General features: G+C 52.0%; 1 protein-coding gene and 1 long non-coding RNA gene across 2 annotated transcripts in view; one reads left to right on the top strand and one right to left on the bottom strand.

Annotated features, from left to right (window-relative positions):
* Positions 1–20,678, bottom strand: part of LOC139778798 (uncharacterized) — a 184,100-nt gene that overhangs the window by 438 nt on the left and 162,984 nt on the right. The gene's annotated exons all lie outside the window — the stretch shown is intronic.
* On the top strand, positions 452–4,008 carry LOC139778800 (uncharacterized). Its single transcript, XR_011719692.1, has 3 exons — positions 452–886; positions 2,563–2,703; positions 2,842–4,008. It is a non-coding gene; the product is annotated as an uncharacterized lncRNA (long non-coding RNA).

Genomic DNA, 20,678 nt, shown 5'->3' with positions numbered 1-20,678 from the left:
ATATATATTGTGACGTTGCAGTTTCGCTGCATCGTGGCAGCGCCCCTGCCGCCGTCACAAGGCGCGGGTTTTCAATAATTATCCGTTTCGCACCCGAGGACGGTTCACAGAGTCAGAGCGAGAGATCTCCAGGGGCATAATTATAATTGCGTTTCCGTATTTTGATCCTTTTTTTTTATTTTGTATTGATACGTGGCGCCTCACCGAGCTGAGACTGGAGTTCCTGAGGAGATGCAGCGGATCGTAAAATGCGGATTGAGTCGACCAAGAGGAATCGAGCCAGGATATCGATCGACGCGAGCGGACCGCGGCGAGGCTCGCAGGCCGGCGGGCGCACGGGAACGCGGAAGGACACGCGCGTGGCGCATGATACGGCGAAGGACGGACCCGTAGAGGCAGGGCCCCGGGATGCCGGGGCGGAATGAACTTCGCCTGCCCTCCTCACCTGCAAAAAGAACTCCGGGGTGGATGGCCACCACTCCCGGACCGAAACCAAAAACACGGGGACGTTAGCGTCTCGTCCGCTACCGGGACGGATCCCGGCGAAATCGTCATACGCGCGAGGAAATCTTAAGCGCCCTGCGGGAGCCGGAATTGTCGGCCCTGCGCAAGGATACGTCGCGAGCTTGCGGGCTCGCCCCTAATTGGTCCGCGCGTTAACGTCGAGCGGCTGCGTACGCCCGGGGTAGGGCGCGCAATCGATTCCGCCATCGAGCGAAATTTCGGGAGCACTCCTGGATCGTCCTCGACAGCCGAAACACGCGTGAAATAGTCCGTCGCGAAATACATTTGATTTTCTTGGCGAGTACCGTAACGATTGTCTTGGCGGTTCTCCTGACCCTTGGGGCGACGGCGAGGAACTTTCGAGAGAGAGAGCAGAAGAACGGTGAGGTTGCCTCGGTAATATTCAGCATGTAAAGCCACGATACCGCTCCCCGGGTCGCGCTCTCGCTCGGGAATATTCGCGATAATTAACGTATCCGCCGACAAGGCGTATGTAGCGATCGATGGCGAGAGCGAGGGGCACCGGACGGGTCTCGTGGCCGTGGGATCGCGGTCGAAGTCTACGAACTCCTGGAGATCGTGGTAGGCGTGGCAATGACGACGTCCGATATCGCGAATACGCCATTTCTCGCGCCCTTCGCGTTCACGACCGCGTGTCTCGTTGTGCGTAGTATTTCGCCCGGTCGAATCTTAGATTCCGCACGCGATATTAATTGCATCAGACGGTTATTCGCGTTGGTTTGATTGCGTACTTGCGATTCGCGTCCGGACACTTAGATTATCCTCGCGATATCGGCTGCGTTGAGATATTATTCGCGTTAGGATGTGGTGTGCCTTAAGATACCATTCGCGTCGACCTAATATTGCGTCTCGTTATTACTCGCGATAATTCCGTAATCTTTCTCGCGTTAATTCGAGTATTTCGCGTTATGCCGAGTATCTCGGCGCATTATTTTTCGCGTTGGACGATCGCTGACGATCGCGGGTGTTGCGTTCGATCAGAATCACTTGCGTAACCTCAGTTTCCTGCGTTAGGATAAATCGGTAATTTCGCGTTAGTTATAGTATTGCTTGCGGTGATTCCGCATATTTCCTCGCGTTAGAATCGTGTTTCGCGTTACGTCGAGCGCCTCGCCGCCTTATTCTTCGCGTTAGGATATCCTCGGCGATATCACACCTTGCGTTCGTTCCCTCTTGCGTTGGGACGTTACTCGCGTTACGTTCGTTCTCTGCGTAGTTTAAGATTATTCCCTGCGTTAGTTTAAGATTATTCCCTGCGTTAGATTAAGATTATTACTTGCGTTAGATTAAGATTGTTTGGTAATCGTTTCGCGGCATTTCACGCTATTATTTCGCGTTCATTCCAGCTATGCCGTATTATTACCGGCGTAGTTTATATGACTTTGACGATCTTGTGAGTTTGAATCTCTCCTGATATTATTTTGTTTAATAACGACGCCTTCCGCGCGTTTACAAATTTCTTCATTCTCCGTGTTTTCTGGCGTCTGCGTTACTATCGTTTTGTTATTTGAAAATTGACGCCCGCGTTATCAACCGCGCCATCATTTTTCTTATTAGTGAATGCCATCATGGCCCTTGTTCTATTACATAATAAATGTTGCTCTTTATTTGTTACTGACTGAGTTAATAATTCACACGTCACCCCGCCAAGTACCGCGCTGCCCTCCATCAACCCCGCCCTGCTATTAGGTCGAGCTAGCCATTCCCTCACACACCGACTTATTTCGTTTTGCGTCTCGTTTTTGGTTTCTCGTGATTTCGTGGACGCGAATTTACGCGTCTGGCGCCCAACATTAGAATCGTTTCGTGGAGTGTCGGAGGTGCGAGAGAATCACCGGAGAGGCCTACCATCCCGCTCTCCTTTCCCCTTTTGATCCGGCACACGCCCCGGACCGCTCCGGGAGTGAAAAAGTGACAATATATATAGATATATATATATATATATATATATAGGAATAAACAAAAAATTTTATGACATTATAATATTCTGTTTTCTAATTAACATTTTCTTATTAATCGTATTATATTTTTTTACAGAGAATTGCTATGAAGCGGACGAAAATGCGCAGAAACAACATATTACTTCAAGGAAATTGCGAGAATTACATGTGGTTTTACACAAGATAGATAAACCATTAAAAAAACGTTACAGAAGTAACAGAATTTAAATTCCGTCAGGTAATGCTACCGTTGCTTAGCACTTCATAATACTTTATACTAAGACATAACAGTTAACAAGTAATAAGTATATTACAGTAAGTTTTCATACATGTCTATGGACAATATCTTTAATATTCTTTCCTCTTTTCCTTACAGATGATTCATTCATATATGAGGCGACAGGAGATGATTATAGATATTTGTATGAGGATAACAACAATACTCATAAAGAAGACCTTCCATTCCATATTATTAACTAGGATTTCCAAAATCCTAACGTGTCAGGAGCAAAACCTTCCGAAGAAAACTGCACGGTGTATCTTACTAATGAACGAACACATGTTTTTATACCATGTGGTCATCTTGCTTGTTGCATTGAATGCATTAAAAAATTAGAAAGAAATTGATGTCCGATTTGCAATACTATAATACTTATGAAAACTCTTCGAGTTAGAAGACCATAAGAATTGTCTTTGAGTCAAGCAATATTTTTTTGTTTACAAACACGGCTGTCTACTAATTTTAGAACAGAAAACGCTTTATTATTTTTATTTACTCTGTTTTGAAAATAAATTGACTTATATTTCTTACATTATTTACAATGTATCTTAAATATCTGTATGTGCAATATTGCTTTGATTGCATCTGAAATATCTACTTATAATTCGAATTTTACAGGCAAAGTTATGCACTATGAAGTGCCGATATATAATAAAACAAATTGTGTAATGCATACAGATATTTGTTATCCTAAACAAAAAAATGGAAACAGATAAAGATACCAGAGCCAAATGTTAATGTTATATGTAACTTATTGCTATAATCATGCATGTTTTTCGTTGAAATTAATTGTTTTCTAAATTTAGCTATAAATCAGTTATAACAAGACATTTTGCACTTTTTATGATTTATTGTAATAATTAATATTTTTCAAAATGCCTGATTATAGAAACTATAGTTCCTAATTAAACTTAATCATAATTAGTATACGTAAGTTCTCTGTTACCAAACATGGGCATTTTATTTTGTATACCAAAAATTTATGATAAGAAAGATATTTTGATAACAATTTCTTTTAATATTGTTACATATAGTACAATGCGCTGTGATTATATGCGATTTTCTTTTATAACGTTTTATCGGAAAGATAACACTGCATATTATAATACTTTGTATTTGATTCAAAATGTTTAATATAAGTATTGTTATACCGCTATTGCACAGGAGGCAGGTATAAAATAAAAAATTGCGGAAATTGTCACGAATATACATACGTTTTATTAAACATAAATAGAGTTTGTAACTTTTATCTCCGTACACAAATCTTAATGTGTTATGTAATTTTTTATCCTTCTATTCTTATCCTTACCCACATAAAATGAATCACTTCTGATCCTAAAAAACATTGCCAACATGTAAAAATGGTGAAAACTATTGCAATTTTTGACCCAAGTTTTCTCAATCACAACGATATGTCGCGCATTTTCGTGTCCAAATGCACAGGTCGCGTATTCTCGTGTCCAACTGCACAGGCCGCGCATTTTCGTGTCCAAGTGAACAGGTCGCGCATTCTCGTGTCCAAGTGCACAGGTCGCTCATTTTCGTGTCCAAGTGCACAAGTCGCGTATTCTCGTGTCCAACTGCATAGGCCGCGCATTTTCGTGTCCAAGTGAACAGGTCGCGCATTCTCGTGTCCAAGTAAACAGGTCGCGAATTCTTGTGTCCAAGTGAACAAGTCGCGTATTCTCGTGTCCAACTGCACAGGCTGCGCATTTTCGTGTCCAAGTGAACAGGTCGCGAATTCTCGTGTCCAAGTGCACAAGTCGTGTATTCTCGTGTCCAACTTCACAGGCCTCGCATTTTCGTGTCCAAGTGAACAGGTCGCGCATTCTCCCCTCTCGTGGTGTGCCACCTTGCCGTGGTGAAAGGGCTCCTTGTATCAACGATCCACTGGGGCAGTACCTTCGGTCTTACCGAAGGGAGGGCCCGGTGAGGAAGTACAGGGTCTAAGAGCACACCGTACCCTCCTCCCGGTTCGCTGGGAGTGTAGGGTACAATGGGCTTCGGCGCTCCCGCCAAAGAATTGTTCCCTGGCTCTTAAGCGTCGGTAGGGGACGGCGACCCTGACTTCAAACGCCCGGTCAGCCGGGACCGTTAGGGGCTTGTTATGCTTCCACCGGCGGACGGGACGGGGTGGGCCTTCCTCCATCCATTGCACACCGGTGCTCCGGCAGGATGGGGGACAGTCCCAGGATTATTGCACGCCGGTGCTCCGGCAGATCCTGGGATTGCGGGCTCACCGAGGGTTGTCCGGGCCGCTCGGAATTGATCCGAGGTCGGGGCCGGACAACCCAAGGAGGAGGAGCACGCCGGGCCGCCGGGACGTTTCCCGGTTAGGGCCGGTGATGCTCCAGCCACCGGCAAAAAGGCCGGTGGTGCGCGGGACAACCAGTCGGTGGCGTCCGCTGGAGGGTCCATGTACCCCTGTCCCCGCGGGCGGCGGTGGACCGGATCGAGCTTTCTCGGCCGGTCCTCTCGCTTAGCCCGTGGGGGGATGGTCGGATCCCTCTGGTTGGCGTCGACTGGCGGTTGGAAACACCGGGGTCGTGGACCCGCGGTGTTGGCGCGACGGATCGTCCCGGGCCGCTCGGATCTACTCCAAGGTCGGGGCCGGGGCGATCCGGGAGGTAGACCCGTCGGGCCGCTCGGACATCATCCGAGGTCGGGGCCGGCGGGTCTGGCTTCCGGACGTACGGGCCGGAAGCGCGAGTAGAGGCTCGCTGACGGATGACTGCAACATTTGGGGGGCACCCTGTGCCCTGGCCTCTCGCGGGCGGCTGGCGGGGAGGGGGGCGGGATCGAGACTCTCGGCCGGATCCTCTCCCCCGTCTAGCTTAGCGCGCGGGAGGTGAATGGTGGGGTGTTCCCCTATCCTAAGTTTGTCAGCGAGTGACATGGGGCGTCGGTGCGGAGGTCACCTCGGCCGACGACCCCGGACCTTATGCTGGTCCCCCCGTCGGCAGGGATGGTGGAGGGGTTGCGGCCTCCTACATCCTGAACGGCGGGGGGATCGTCGTTCCCGTGCGTGGCGGCGCCCCCCGCGGTGCCCCCGCTGTCGGAGGCGGGGGACCCCCGAAAGCCCGCGGTGCGTTTGCCCCTTGATGGGCTGCGCCCGCGGGTAAGTAAGGGGCTGGGACCTGTCCCAGATGTTATTTCCTGGGGCATAGGTGTAGCCTGCCCCCCGGGGGAACTCGGGGCCCGGCCGGTCCTTTCGGGGGCTGGTCGGTGAGGGCACGCCCTGGCAGGCGGAGCCGCGGGGGGTCTAGGGAACCGTTATGTCATGCATCATTTAACCCCCAACACACTTTCACAAGGAACGGATGAGGCGAGGGAGAAGGGAGGAAGCACGTCTGTCCTCGATAACAATGTGGCGGGATGTAGCCACTGGAGCGGAGGCGCCCAGGCGACTGGCCTGGACGACTACCTCGGCAATTTCGAGGGTAGCAAACCAGCTCCCCCGAGCGACAAGACCTCCAAGAAAGGAGGCAAGCAGGGATCAATGCCCCCCCCCAAGGAAGCCCTTGATTCCAACAAAAGAAGTTCCAGGAGCACTTCCAGGAAACTATTGGGCCCTAAAAGTGCTCGTGACAGGGCTGCGAAGTCCCCGCGGGGAAATAAAAGCCCTGATGAGGACACTCCTTTGGCGCAAAGGGCAGCGGATCGAGCTTCTCGATCCCGGTCCCCCGCTAACGATAGGAATAGATCCGAGATCGATTCGCTCTTGGATAGATCGAAGAAAGCTCTCGAAGGGGCAAACCCGATCACTAGGGAATCGGAAGTGGAGCACTCTGACGCCACTATGGTGGACGTCGATTCCATCGACGAGGACGACGATCCCAATGTTTCGGATACGTCGGTGTACATAAATCCGGCTGATGGCAGGCTCTGGACTAAAGACACAGACCACAAGAGAGGACGACCGGTAACTACGGGTGATTGGGAGGTAAAAAAGATGATCCTCGCTCGTAAGGAAAGGTTGAAGGAGGAGAAGAGGCTCCGTGATCTGGATGACCCATCCGTGGGGGCAGATCTTTCAAAGAAGAGAAGGATCCGGGAGGTTGAGAGACTTGAGGAGTTTAGGCTAGCTCCGACAAACGACCTCCCGGGAAGAATACTTGAGGCTGTCCGCAAAGTGGACAAAATATGTACCACAGCAAGCCTCAAAGGGACCGACCAAAAGCATCTAAATGATGCTGCCGCATCGATCACGGCTGCGGTAACACATTTGGTCTCCCGACTAGGCCAGGAGAGCAAAAATGCCAGAGACGTGGAGGTACTCAGCTCCCAGGTAGCCGCCCTCCGCGAGGATAACGCCAGGCTACGCGAATGCGTAGATAAGGTGTTGTCCTCGAGAAGAGAAGAACAAATAGATGCGGAAATGGAGAATGACGCTCCTATCCCACCGTCACCAGTCCACAAAAGACGTACCAGGAAGAGAGTGAAGAAGAACGTAATCCCAGAGTCTTCCGATGAAGACGATGACCAGATCGAGGAAAGGGAGAGAGAGGCCGCCGAGGAAAAAAGGCGACAAATCCTCCAACAAATCGATCAGGAAGGAATGCCGCCAGTAATAAGACCCGCAATTAGAGGCAAATTGACGGTCCTTGAGGGGGCTGTCCCCCCGAAGGGCGACCCACTGACGGAGCGACCTGTGAGAGCTAACCTCCCGAGGGGCGTTTCGCCGGTGGAGCAACCAATGGGAGTCGATTCAGTGAACTCTCGATTGGACAGACTTGAAAGCATGTTTACCATGCTAATGGATAAGCTGTCGGCTACCCAAACATCGGCCACATCCGTCGCCACAAATAAAACAAAAGGGCAAATCGTTGCTGGGGGCAAATCGTGCTCCTCAGCTAAGACAAAAAAGAAGGGCAAGCCCAGAACGGCTATGGGCAGGGCTGGACCCGGATCTCGGGTTAATAAGGAAGTGGAGAGGATGGATGTTGACGAGACAGGGTCCTCCCACCCCCAACTAAGGATTGTAAACGTGGAGAAAGTAAATCTCCAAACCCCGAGCAGACAGCTGATCAAAAGACCGGCTCCTGCTACGGAACTAGGGGAGACGGAGGAGAGGCCTAAGGCCCAGCGTAAGAAAAAGAACAGGGACCATGACACGGCGAAGCGGTCGTCTTCGCTGCCGCCGCCGTTGGACTCTGCTCAAGTGCCCTCTACAGAACAAGAGAACAATGAGATGGACACGGAGCCGGTGATGTCGCGGCAGCCTACCCCACTGCCGGCATCAGCGACACCGGTTCCAAACGAATCGACCGCACTAAGCGGTCACGTAGAGGAGAAGACTCCGAACGAGACACAGGCCGACACGGGCGAACGGGAGGCGAAAGAGTGGGAGGACTTTAAAAATGGGGAATGCTATTAATGCCCCTACACCGCCTCCTACAATCCAATTTGAACCACGCCCGCGCTTCGCAGGATGTGTTTTTACTCACGATGGCGGAGCGCGGGTGTGGCTTGGGGGTGGCTGCCGAGCCGTACTGGATCCCGCAAGACCACCCATCGTGGGAGGGCAGCCGGTGCGGCTTGGTAGCTATTACGTGGAGGCAGACGGCGATACCCGTCACATGTTCCCGCATCGAAGCGGGAGACGGCTACGTCGTGGTAAAGTGGGGCCGTGTGGTTGTGGGGGGAGTATACGTATCCCCCAACCGGGACACGGCCCACTTTGAGAGCGTCCTAACAGACCTTGGGGCCTGCCTCAGGGGGATCCTGTTCACCGGGCAACAAGTGCTCGTGGCTGGGGATTTCAATGCCAAGTCGGTATTGTGGGGTTCCCCGGTCACGAGCGCCCGGGGCAGGATCTTGGAGGACTGGGCGGCGGGCCTGGGACTTTCCCTTTTAAATACGGGCAATGTCCAGACCTGTGTTAGGCACCGGGGCGGGTCTATCATAGACCTAACCTGGGCCAGCCCTTACATTGCCCGTCGGGTGGAGGGATGGAGGGTGGCCGAGGAGATCGAAACCCTCTCAGTCCAGGCCCGCCGTAAAGAGGCGGAACTGCGCTTCCCACGATGGGCGCTCAGGAGGATGGACGAGGACTTTTTGAGGGCCTCGATCCATACTTCTTTATGGGTGGACGACCTTATTACAGAGTCAGAGGATGTGGATGCGGCCGCGGAGTGGATCGGTGGCGTTATGAAGGTGGCGTGTGACGTCGCCATGCCCCGATCCAGGCCACATCCGCGTAAGGCCGCGTATTGGTGGACGGAGGAGATCGCCGAATTACGGCGCTCCTCCGTCCAGGCGAAGCGTCGTTGGTTGCGGGCTAGGAGAGCCCAGCACCGGCAGCCACAACGCTTTGAGGAGGCAGGAGTAGAGTACCGCTCCGCCAAGCGGGCCTACTCCTGGGCCATTAAGCTGGCCAAGGATAAGTCATGGCTCGAACTTTTTCAGGACCTGCATGAGGATCCGTGGGGGCGCCCGTATAAAATGGTCCTCAAGAAATTGAGGACCTCGGCGCCCCCAATCACGGAGTCCATGGAGCCCGAGTTCCTCGAGAAAGTGATAGACACCCTCTTCCCTGACGATCCAAGGGAGAGGGCAGAGGGGGGTCCCACTCCGCCTGACACAGAGTGGGACGAGGAGCTCGAGATCTCCATGGACGAGTTGAAAAAGGCAGCCAAAAGGCTCAAGGCCGGTAAGGCCCCGGGTCCTGATGGAGTTCCCGGAAAAGTCCTTGGCCACGGGGGAACTGGCGGAGCACCTGCGACGTTTGTTTACCAAGTGTCTCAAGCAGGGCCGGTTTCCCCAGGCTTGGAAAATAACGCGGATTGTCCTCCACCCAAAGGTGGGGAAACCCGCCGACCAGCCGTCGGCGTATAGGCCGATTTGCCTGCTGGACGAGGTCGGCAAACTCTTCGAAAGAGTCATTGCCGACCGTATCGTCCAGCACCTGTTCAACACCCTGCCATGGTGGGTGATAAGGAGGGCGCTCGAACGTCACGGTGTCCCTCCTTATCTGATAGCTGTTCTGTTCAGCTACCTCCTGGACAGGCATTTGGCCCATACGGACCAGGACGGCAACGTCATGGTCAAATTGGTCGTGCGGGGGGTTCCGCAGGGGTCGGTGCTGGGCCCGCTCCTGTGGAACCTGGGGTACGACTATGTACTCCGCGTCCCCCTCCTCCCGGGCTGTTGGCGAAACGTTTTCGCCGACGACACAGTCCTGGGAGTGGAGGGCGACAACTGAGAGGAGGCAATCACAAGGGCGAATGTCGCAGTGGCGACAGTAGTGGCCGCCATGCGTGAAGTGGGCCTCAAAGTGGCTCCCCAGAAGACACAGGCCATGTTCTTTTACGACAGGTCTATGGGGAGCCCGCCGGAGGCCCACATTGTGGTGGAGAATATCCGTGTTCCCGTGGAGGCCCATATTAAAATTCTGGGCCTCTGGTTAGATGGCACCTGGAAATTCGGCGAGCACTTTACTCGCCTGGCTCCCAGGGCTAAGGGGGTGGCTGACTGCTTGGCCAGGCTTATGCCCAACCTGGGAGGGGCGAGCGGTCGTGCTCGCCGGCTCTACGCCGCGACTGTTCATGCCGTGACGCTCTACGGCGCGCCGGTCTGGGCGGACGCTGCGAAGAAGTCGTGGCTCATCAAGATGAGACTGCGGCAGGTGCAGCGTCCAATGGCTCAGAGAGTGTCACGTGCATACAGAACGGTCTCGCATGCGGCGGCAACAGTCCTGGCGGGTCTCCCCCCGTTGGAGCTCGAGGTGCGGCGGTACGCCGAAGTGTACCGGCGGGTGAAAGCGCTTCAGGCGGGGGTGGGGGGCAGATAGTGCCCGGGGCCGTGCAATTAATCAGAGCCCAGGAAAAGACGGTACTTACAAGGGAATGGCAGAATCAACTCGCAAACTGCGAGTTTGGCCAGAGGACCGTCGATGCCATCCGACCCTGTCTAGCCGAATGGCTGGACAGTCGGAGGCACGGAATATCATTTCACGCAGTGCAGGTGCTGACCGGACACGGTTGTTTTGGGAAGTACCTGCACCAAATACGAAAGGAGGCCACCACGGAGTGTCACCACTGCGACGAGGTGAGGGACACGGCGCAGCACACGCTTGAGCACTGCCCAGCGTGGGCTGCACAGCGCCGTGTCCTACAGGGAGAGATCGGCAACGACCTCTCCCTCCCGGCCATTGTGGCGGCAATGGTCGGGGATGAAAGGAGATGGCGGGCATTCCTGGCCTTTTGTGGCCAGGTAATGTCCGCCAAAGAGGAGGCGGAGAGGATCCGCCGCGGGGAGGTAAATCCTCCCTAGGCGGCGGACCTCCTCCAACAAGATTATCACGGTGGTCCGAGGGAGTATGGTAGAGCGTTTTCCCGCGCCCTGTCCCCCGGACTTGCCGTTTCGTCAAGCTAGCCGACGAAATTGTCGCAATTATTCATTGCGACAAGAGTAGGTGCTGTACCTCTGCGCTGCCCGATGATAAAGGGCAGTGCGGAGGCTGGGAGGGCGTCCCGGCGGGGATGACGGGACGTCGAACTATCCTCCCCCAAAACATCGGGAGGAGTGGCGGGGTGGGTGGTGTCCACACCCCGCCACAATAGATAACCAGGGCTCCTAGAGCCTGGAGCCTAACGGCTCTTAGGAGACAGCCTTGTCAGGGCTCGGCGTTGGGGGGCGTCGCGGATGCAATGTTAACAAGTTCCCGGGCGCCCCCCATAAACGCACAGTTGGACACTCGTGGAGTTTTAGTGGGTAAAAATCCCACACTCCCCTCACTAATCTCCTCGGAGGGTGAGGGGGTCTTCCCCTCTCAACCACCAAAGGGGGCTGCTGGTTGAAAAAAAAGGTCGCGCATTTTCGTGTCCAAGTGAACAGGTCGCGAATTCTCGTGTCCAAGTGAACAAGTCGCGTATTCTCGTGTCCAACTGCACAGGCCGTGCATTTTCGTGTCCAAGTGAACAGGTCACGCATTCTCGTGTCCAAGTGCACAGGTCGCGTATTCTCGTGTCCAACTGCACAGGCCGCGCATTTTCGTGTCCAAGTGCACAGGTCGCTCATTTTCGTGTCCAACTGCACAGGTCGCGTATTCGTCCAACTGCACAGGCCGTGCATTTTCGTGTCCAAGTGAACAGGTCGCGCATTCTTGTGTCCAAGTGCACAGGTCGCTCATTTTCGTGTCCAAGTGCACAGGTCGCGTATTCTCGTGTCCAAGTGCACAGGCCGCGCATTTTCGTGTCCAAGTGAACAGGTCGCGCATTCTTGTGTCCAAGTGCACAGGTCGCTCATTTTCGTGTCCAAGTGCACAGGTCGCGTATTCTCGTGTCCAAGTGCACAGGCCGCGCATTTTCGTGTCCAAGTGCACAGGCCGCGCATTTTCGTGTCCAACTGCACAGGCCGCGCATTTTCGTGTCCAAGTGAGCGGCGAACACTTCTTACAATGTCCAAATGAACCGTGTCCAAATGAACCGTGTCTAAATGAACCGTGTCCAAATGAACGGTGTCCAAACGAACCGTGTCCAAATGACTCGTGTCCAAACGAACGGTGTCCAATTTGCCGTGTCCAAACGAACGGTGTCCAATTCACCGTGTCCAAATGAGCCGTGTCCAAATGAACCGTGTCCAAATGATCCGTGTCCAAATGATCCGTGTCCAAATGAACGGTGTCCAAATGAACCGTGTTCATATAAACGGTGTCCATTTAATCGTGTCCAAATGACCGTGTCCAAATGAACGGTGTCCAAATAAACCGTGTACAAGTGCACCTCTCCCACAACGTGCCCCGGTCTACCCTATGTATATATATTGTAGCTACATCGTATTTTTAAGGACTGTGATTTTAATTCATTCAGTTATGTGATAATATTTAATTCATTTACTCGATTATGTAGCTCTACTAAATAGTTAAGTTTTCCCTCCAAACATTTGGAGGGAAAATAAAAATACATGAATAGTTTAATGACTTGAATACAATAATTACAATATGAAAATACAAAACCATACTTTAATTTATTCCGATAACAATCAAAAATAGTATTAAAATATTAATCTATGATCAGATCCTCTATCTTTTGGCGTGATCGCCAAAATTTGCTCATCCGCTTTTTTTTACCGCGCTCGGGCTGAGTTCGCTACCGAATCCCGAGCTATACACATCAATTAAACTAAGCTGTCGTGTACGGACGATTTCTACCGTGTTCGAGCTTGTAACGCGCCGAACCGCTCGCCTCCGCTCTTTTAATAAAATTGAGTTTCAACTGCGAAGTTTTGTGAAAGTCATTCCGCCTTGGCGTGTGAGCCTTCTGATAAGGCTGTCCCAGCCTCTCATTAAACATTGGTCCTTCAAGCCAGATCGTCGCCAAGGAGAAAAACTGCTGATTTTCAAACCATATCGACGCCATGCTCGCAACGGTTTCCACCATGTCCTCGGTGGAGGAACTGTTGGTCATGCAAGACCAGTATATGAACACTGTGTCTCGTGCGTTGCCCAACTTCAAGAAGCTCGGTCAAGCTAAGATGACTCCGGCCGTTATCCGACAGCGTCTTACAACGTTAAAAGAGACGTTTGCCAAATGCCAGGAACTCCATGGCAAAATCTTGTTTCTCGCAGACGAGAAGCTAAGAAATTCGCACATGTACTTCACACAGAATTACTTCATCGCCTGCGAGGATTATTATAATGAAGCTGCCGACTACATGTCCGACGTTCTCGCCAGTCACGATGACCATTCATCCCCATTCGGTACTCTACGCGACGGAAGCAGCCTCTCCGATCCGTTCCGTGCCACGACGCATCTTCCCCGGATCAGCCTGCCGACCTTCGACGGGAGTACAGATAAAACAACCTAGCTTCCGAAGCGCGGATCTAGCTCGCGGCTGGTCAGGGTTCGGAGTAGGCGCGGAGGAAAACACAAGACTCAGTTAAAATGGACAATGTAACAAGTTTATTCTATAAAGCGTAAATACATGTACAGAGGGATCGCGGGAGTCGAAGATATATACAGAGATCGCGGGAGTCGCGGACGCGGATATGGTAACGGCGCTACGCAGAGATCGCGGAGTTCGAAGATGTATACAAAGATCGCGGGAGTCAAAGATATATACAGAGATCGCGGAGTTCGAAGATATGTACAGAGATCGCGGGAGTCGAAGATGTATACAGAGATCGCGGGAGTCGCGGGCGCGGATATGGTAACGGCGATCCGCAGAGATCGCGGAGTTCGAAGATATGTGCAGCGATAGCGGATACGGTAACGGCGATATACCGGACGCTGTACGCGGATCGGCGGGCGCGCGGGCTCGTGGAACCCGGGGTGCGGTTGCGGTGGAAGCGCACGCTCGAGCAGCGGCGGCGGTAATCACACGCGGCGCGGGAGCGCGTGGAATCGAGCGGCTAAAATCCTTAGCAGATACATAGATAACTCTTCATATCCTGGCGTCTTGATATACGCGGGCGGGAAACGGCACCGGGTGGCCAAGATCCTTGGCGAGTAAGAGAAGAGCTTTCTTACCCTGATTCACTCCGGTGTCGCAGGCTCTCGGATGGAAGATCGAGCTAACCGCCTAGATACTTCACTCGGCAGAGCCAGAGATGCCTCTCTAACTCCTGATTGTTCGAATTTGGGGATTGCGGGATCCGTGAGCAGCGGAGAACAGGTCGGATCGGTTTGCTGGCTCACGGCGGAATCTATTTGTTGCTAACAATTCGTCGGTTTATATACACCCGCGGTGGTGTGTCGGTGTGGCGGGGGTATACGCGACGGCAATCGCGAGCGCCGGGATGGAGCGGCGGAGCGTTCGGGAAATACGGCGTCCCGACGCCGCGATTGCGTTCGGCGGCTTTCGGCCGTTTTCGGCATCGCTCGGCGCTCCGAGTCAGTTGCCGCGGTAAGTCAGTTGTTCGCGGACTTATACGCAAGATAATGTACTTAAAAAAGGGCACACCGTGCCTTGTCTCGCCCGGCGGGTGTTTGGCCGGGCGGCATCCGGCTGATGCTCGCCGGGAATGATGCGTTTCGGGTCGCATCGTTATACAGATAAGTGGGAAAGTTTCCGTGATAGATTCAAATCCTTAGTTCATAGCGAACCTAATTTGTCTAACGTAGATCGTATGCACTACTTGTGCTCATGTGTAAAAGGGGAAGCAAGTAAGGCGCTTGACCATCTCACGGTCACCGATCAAAATTTCGAGTCGCGTGAAACATTCTCGTGTCTCGGTATGACAACAAACGTCGCCTTATCACCGTTCATTTGCAAAATCTCTTAAATCTACCGTCGCTCTGTTCCGAAACCTCCAAGGATCTTCGCAACCTTCGCGATCAAACAAACGCGGCGATTCAAGCCCTCAAAAACCTCGGTCGAGCAGGGTCGAGCATTGGAATGATCTGCTGGTTTTTCTCGTGGCTCAAAAGCTCGACAAATCGACGCGTAAATCTTGGGAGCTCAAGCTTGGCGACTCCATGGAATATCCACTTTATAACGAGCTCGATCAATTTCTTGAAGCTCGCATTCGCGCCTTGGATGCTATCGCGCCATCCGCGCCAAAAGAAAAGTCGCTTGAATCCGCTAAAAGGAAAACGCTCGCGTCACATACCGCTTCCTCCGTTCCGTTTGTGTGTCCGCTGTGCAAAACGAATTATTTACTTTACAAATGCCCAGCGTTCTTAAAGCAGACTCCATCCCAACGCTCCGACTTCATTCGAAAAGACAAGCGCTGTCTGAACTGTCTCAGCACGAAACATTCAGTCAAGGAATGCACGAGTTCTTATGCGTGCAAACAATGTCATAAACGACATCACTCGCTGTTACACATCGAGAACTCCGCCCAGCCTGACGAATCGGAGCCGGTGCCAGCTGCGATACCCGCTCACAATACGATTGATAGTGAAGCCGCGTCACATCTTGTCTCAAAGATCGTAGCGCCGAATTCCCGAATTTTGCTAATCGTTCGCGCGCTCCTCGATCAGGGTTCCGTAACGACCTTGATAACCGAATCGCTCGCTCAATGCCTACACTTACCGAAATTAAAGCGCTCCGTCTCTGTCACCGGAGTAGGCGACTCACGGTTCGTCGTCCGCCATGCGGCTCAAATCACGATAACCCCAGCGTTTAGCGACGGCCCTGCCTACTTGTCCACTGCGCTGATCCTTCGGTCCCTGACAAAATATGTACCTAGTCGGATCAAGACCACGTGCCAATGGCAGCACGTAGCCGGTATCCAATTAGCGGACAGTGCACTCATGAGCTCGGATCCGATTGACGTGATTATCGGCGCCGACTTCTTCGGCATGCTCGTTCTCGAAGGTGTTCGCAAGGGATCCGACAACAAGCTTACGGCTCAAAATACAACTCTCGGCTGGATAATTTCCGGCCCGATCTCCCCGTCCCACACAAGTGCGCCGACATCCATCCCGGCGCATCACGGCGTCGTCCACGAGGATCTCGACGTAGCTCTCCGTCGGTTCTGGGAACTTGAGAAGATTCCTCCGGAGACTCATCTAAGCCCGGAGGACCGTCAATGTGAAGAACATTTCAAAACTACGCATTCCCGCACACCCGAAGAGCGATATGTCATGAGGCTACCGTTCAAGAACGGAACGCCGGTCTTAGGTTAGCCTCGCTCCGCCGCCCTCGCAAGCTTTCTTCGTTTTGGAACGCCTTCTCCAGCGGGAACCAACCCTAGCGGCTGAGTACCGCGATTTTCTCGCTGAATATGAGCGGCTCGGTCACATAATTAGAGCCCCCACGCCGGACTCCCTCGAGAGCTCTCAATCGTATTACATACCTTATCACGCGGTCTTTCGTGACAGCAGTGCCACTACGCGTTTGCGCGTGGTCTTTAACGCATCCAGCCGCACCACTAACGGCACGTCACTTAACGATCACCTGCTTATCGGCCCGAAACTTCAGCGGGATTTAGCTACTGTTATCATTCTATGGCGTCAACACCGATATGTCTATACAGCCGACATCGCCAAGATGTATCGGCAAATTCTTATCCATGCCCTCGACGTCAACTACCAGCGAATTCTTTGGCGCCCCTCCCCTCTCGATCCGATAATTGAGTACCTCTTTCTTAACGTTACATACGGCACTGCTGCTGCTGCATACATCGCGCTTCGCGTTTTAGAGCAACTCGCCAAGGATCACGGAGCTCAATTCCCTCTAGCAATCCCGGTTCTGCGTGACAAGACTTATGTCAATGACTGCGCCTTCGGCGCAGATGATCTTATTCTTGCCCGTCAGACGCGCGATCAATTAATTGCGCTGCTCGCCAAAGGGGGCTTCCGGCTTCGCAAATGGGCAAGTAACTCACCCGACCTACTCTCCGATATCGACCCATCCGATCACGGACTTGCCACTCACAAGACCCTTCAGGACGATGAGCATATTAAAGTTTTAGGCATCGTCTGAAATCCTGCGCTCGACGTCTTTCAATTCCGCGTGGCCATCCCTCATTCGCCCGGCAGAACTAAACGCGCCATCCTGTCGACTATCGCTAAATTCTTCGACCCCCTCGGCTGGGCCACTCCCGTCGTTATAACAGCGAAGATCTTTTTGCAGCAATTATGGCTACTCAAATGCCAATGGGACGATGAAATTCCCCGCGAACGTCTCGACCAATGGTCCGAATACCATAAAAGGCTCTCGTCTTTAGACGCTATTCGAATACCGCGTTGGATCGGGCACGGATCTCACACAATGCACAGTGCCCTTCACGGGTTTGCTGACGCTTCGACCGCGGCCTTCGCCGCCACAGTGTACCTTCGCATTGTCAATTTAGACGGCTCAATTCAGGTCTCCCTCCTTATCGCCAAATCCAAAGTAACCCCTCTTAAAACGATAAGCGTCCCCCGCCTTGAATTGTGCGCTGCTCACCTGCTCGCCAGGTTAATTCGCTACGTTTGCTTAGCCCTTCAAATGCCAAACCTCGAGTGCTTCTGTTGGACAGACTCGAAAACCACGCGAGCGTGACTGAGTCAATCTCCCTCCCGATGGAAGACTTTTGTCGCCAATCGGGTTTCCTCCATTCAGTCGCTCTTTCCGGACGTGTCGTGGCGTCATGTTCCAACTCAAACTAATCCCGCCAACTGTGCCTCCCGAGGCCTCGCTCCCGACGCTTTGGAAACGCACAGCCTCTGGTGGTCCGGTCCCGCCTGGCTACGACAGCCCCCTGAGTGGTGGCCGCCCTCCAGCACCCCGGAACCTCCGACAGATAATCTCGAAGAACGCCCTGAGCGCTGCGTGAGCGCACTCCATACCTCCCCGACATGGGACCTCGCTTCGCGTTTCTCTTCGTGGCCTAAACTTCTACGCGTCACCGCTTACCTTTACCGGTTCCTATCCAGCTGCCGGCCTTCCAAGCGCACCGAACGGCCCTCCCCGTCTTTACAAGTGGGCGAGATCAACCAGGCCAAGCTTTACTGGCTCAGAATTATGCAGACAGACACTTTTCCCCAAGAGCTTTTGCATTTAACTAATCAAAAACCGACGCCAAGCGCCAGTCCTTTAGCCTCACTTCACCCTTACCTGGGCTCAGACGGGCTCATTCGCGTTGGGGGACGGCTTCGTCACGCTCGCCTCCCGGGCTCGACAAAAAACCCAATCGTTTTGCGCTCGCACCAGCTCCTAACTCTCCTCATAGAGCATCATCATATGAGAACGCTGCATGCTGGCCCGCAACTCACTCTCGCCTCCCTGCGAAGCGAATTTTGGATTCTCCGCGCTCGAACTACCGTTCGCTCCGCGCTTTACAAATGCGTCCGCTGCGCGCAAGAACGCGCCGAGATACCGGTCGAACTCATGGGTGACCTACCTGATCCTAGAGTCAATCGAGCGACTAAAGCATTCGTTCACACCGGTGTCGATTATGCAGGACCGATCGCTACCCGAACCGCGCCCAATCTAAAAAATCATATGTCGCTGTATTCGTCTGCCTCACGACAAAGGCCATTCATTTAGAGCTCGTTAGCGATTATAGCTCCCTTGCTTTCTTCGCCGCTTACCAACGTTTTGTCTCCCGCCGCGGACTACCGCACTCCATGTATTCCGACAACGGAACCACCTTTCAAGGTGCCGACCGCGAACTGTCCGCAGCGCACGCGCAAGCGATTCGCGATCCGAACTTTATTAATCGACTCGCAACCGACCACACCGCCTGGCATTTCCTACCCCCAGCAGCGCCGCATTTCGGCGGCCTCTGGGAAGCCGCCGTTCGAAGTATAAAACATCACTTGAAACGCTCTGTCGGACTCCACACTGTTACTTTCGAGGAAATGACCACGCTACTCTGCAGGATTGAGGCTTGTCTAAACTCGCGCCCCATAGCACCCGTTTCAGACAATCTTGACGACTGTCAGACCTTGACGCCTGGTCATTTCCTCGTCGGCGCCGCTCTTATCTCCCCGCCTGATCCATGCGTGCTCAATCTCAACGAGAATAGACTTTCCCGTTGGCAAATGATCCAACGGTTAACCGAGGTTTTTTGGAGGAGCTGGTCAAGCGATTACTTGCTCACCCTTCAACAGCGTCCGAAGTGGCGTGTCGCACAGCGACTCGCACGAGTAGGCCAAATCGTGCTATTACGCAACCCCTTGGCTCCTCCGATCCACTGGGAGCTCGGTCGTATAACAGCCTGCCACTCCGGAGATGACGGATTAACCCGCGTGGTTACCGTGAAAACAAGCCGTTGGAAATACAAAAGGCCGATCGTCAAGCTCAGCTTTCTTCTCGTTGAAATTTACCGCCGAGTCGTGTGATTCCGCTACGGCGGGCGGAACCGCTAAATAACGCATGTCCTTTGTACATATCTAGTTGTAAAAATAAATTGTCGTCCATTTTGGTCATATCGCGTTGAGTCAAAGCTCTGTAATTATCATACCTCATTGTTATCTTTATTTCGAACGTCCATTCGAGGCGGGCGGTATGTTCGGGAATAGCCGTGCACCGGAATTCGAAATTCTTGTCAATCGTTCTCCTCCCCGTATCGCGACCGCTACCTCGCTAAGGCCACGCGTACCGAGCCTTGTCCAAAACAAACGATCCAATCGTTTGCCGTTATTGATCTCGCATCTCATGCGTGATCGCCGAAATTTGCTCATCCGCTTTTGCTTACCGCGCTCGGGCTGAGTTCGCTACCGAATCCCGAGCTATACACATCTATTAAACTAAGCTGTCGGGTACGGACGATTTCTACCGTGTTCGAGCTTGTAACGCGCCGAACCGCTCGCCTCCGCTCTTTTAATAAAATTGAGTTTCAACTGCGAAGTTTTGTGAAAGTCATTCCGCCTTGGCGTGCGAGCCTTCTGATAAGGCTGTCCCAGCCTCCCATTAAACAATATATATGTATATATACGATATATATGTGTATTTATATCCACTTAATATAGAGAATTGCAAGAATAACATTAAATATAATAAATACGTATTTATTCAATACATATTTAATAAATTTCAAAAATAGGGGACAATAGTTCTATATTATAACTATTATTACATTTAATGTTATTATAGCGATTCTCTATATAATACGAATATAAATACACATACAATAAAATAAAGGTTACCGGCCAATAACGAGCAACGTGATTGTTGAAATTCAAAAAATATATATTGTTACAAACATTGTTAGAATGGGACATTTCGGCAACACCGTTCCTTTCTCAGCCAAAATTTAATAATTAATATTAAATATACGAATAATCAGGAATCATACGTTTCTACATCCAATAAGTACAGTAAGAATGTCATAAATCATAATCGCTGTACAAGTACGGTCCATAAGTAAAAGTTGAGTAACAAGGAATATCATAAAATTGTTGAACGGGGAAACCGGAATCGCTGCGCATTTTTTAAAAACCTTAATTAAACGTCGAATAATAGGCTCCATGATTTATTCCTCAGTTGCTCGTTATTGGCCGGTAACCTTTATTTTATTGTTTAATACATACGAGCCTGACCTTTATTTATATTTT

Source organism: Temnothorax nylanderi, unplaced genomic scaffold (assembly GCF_030848795.1).
Source record: "Temnothorax nylanderi isolate EJ_2023f unplaced genomic scaffold, tnyl_v1.0 TNYL_tig0196_pilon, whole genome shotgun sequence".
In the NCBI taxonomy this organism is placed as follows: Eukaryota; Metazoa; Arthropoda; class Insecta; order Hymenoptera; family Formicidae; genus Temnothorax; species Temnothorax nylanderi.
This window is presented reverse-complemented; position numbering and strand designations above follow the sequence as displayed.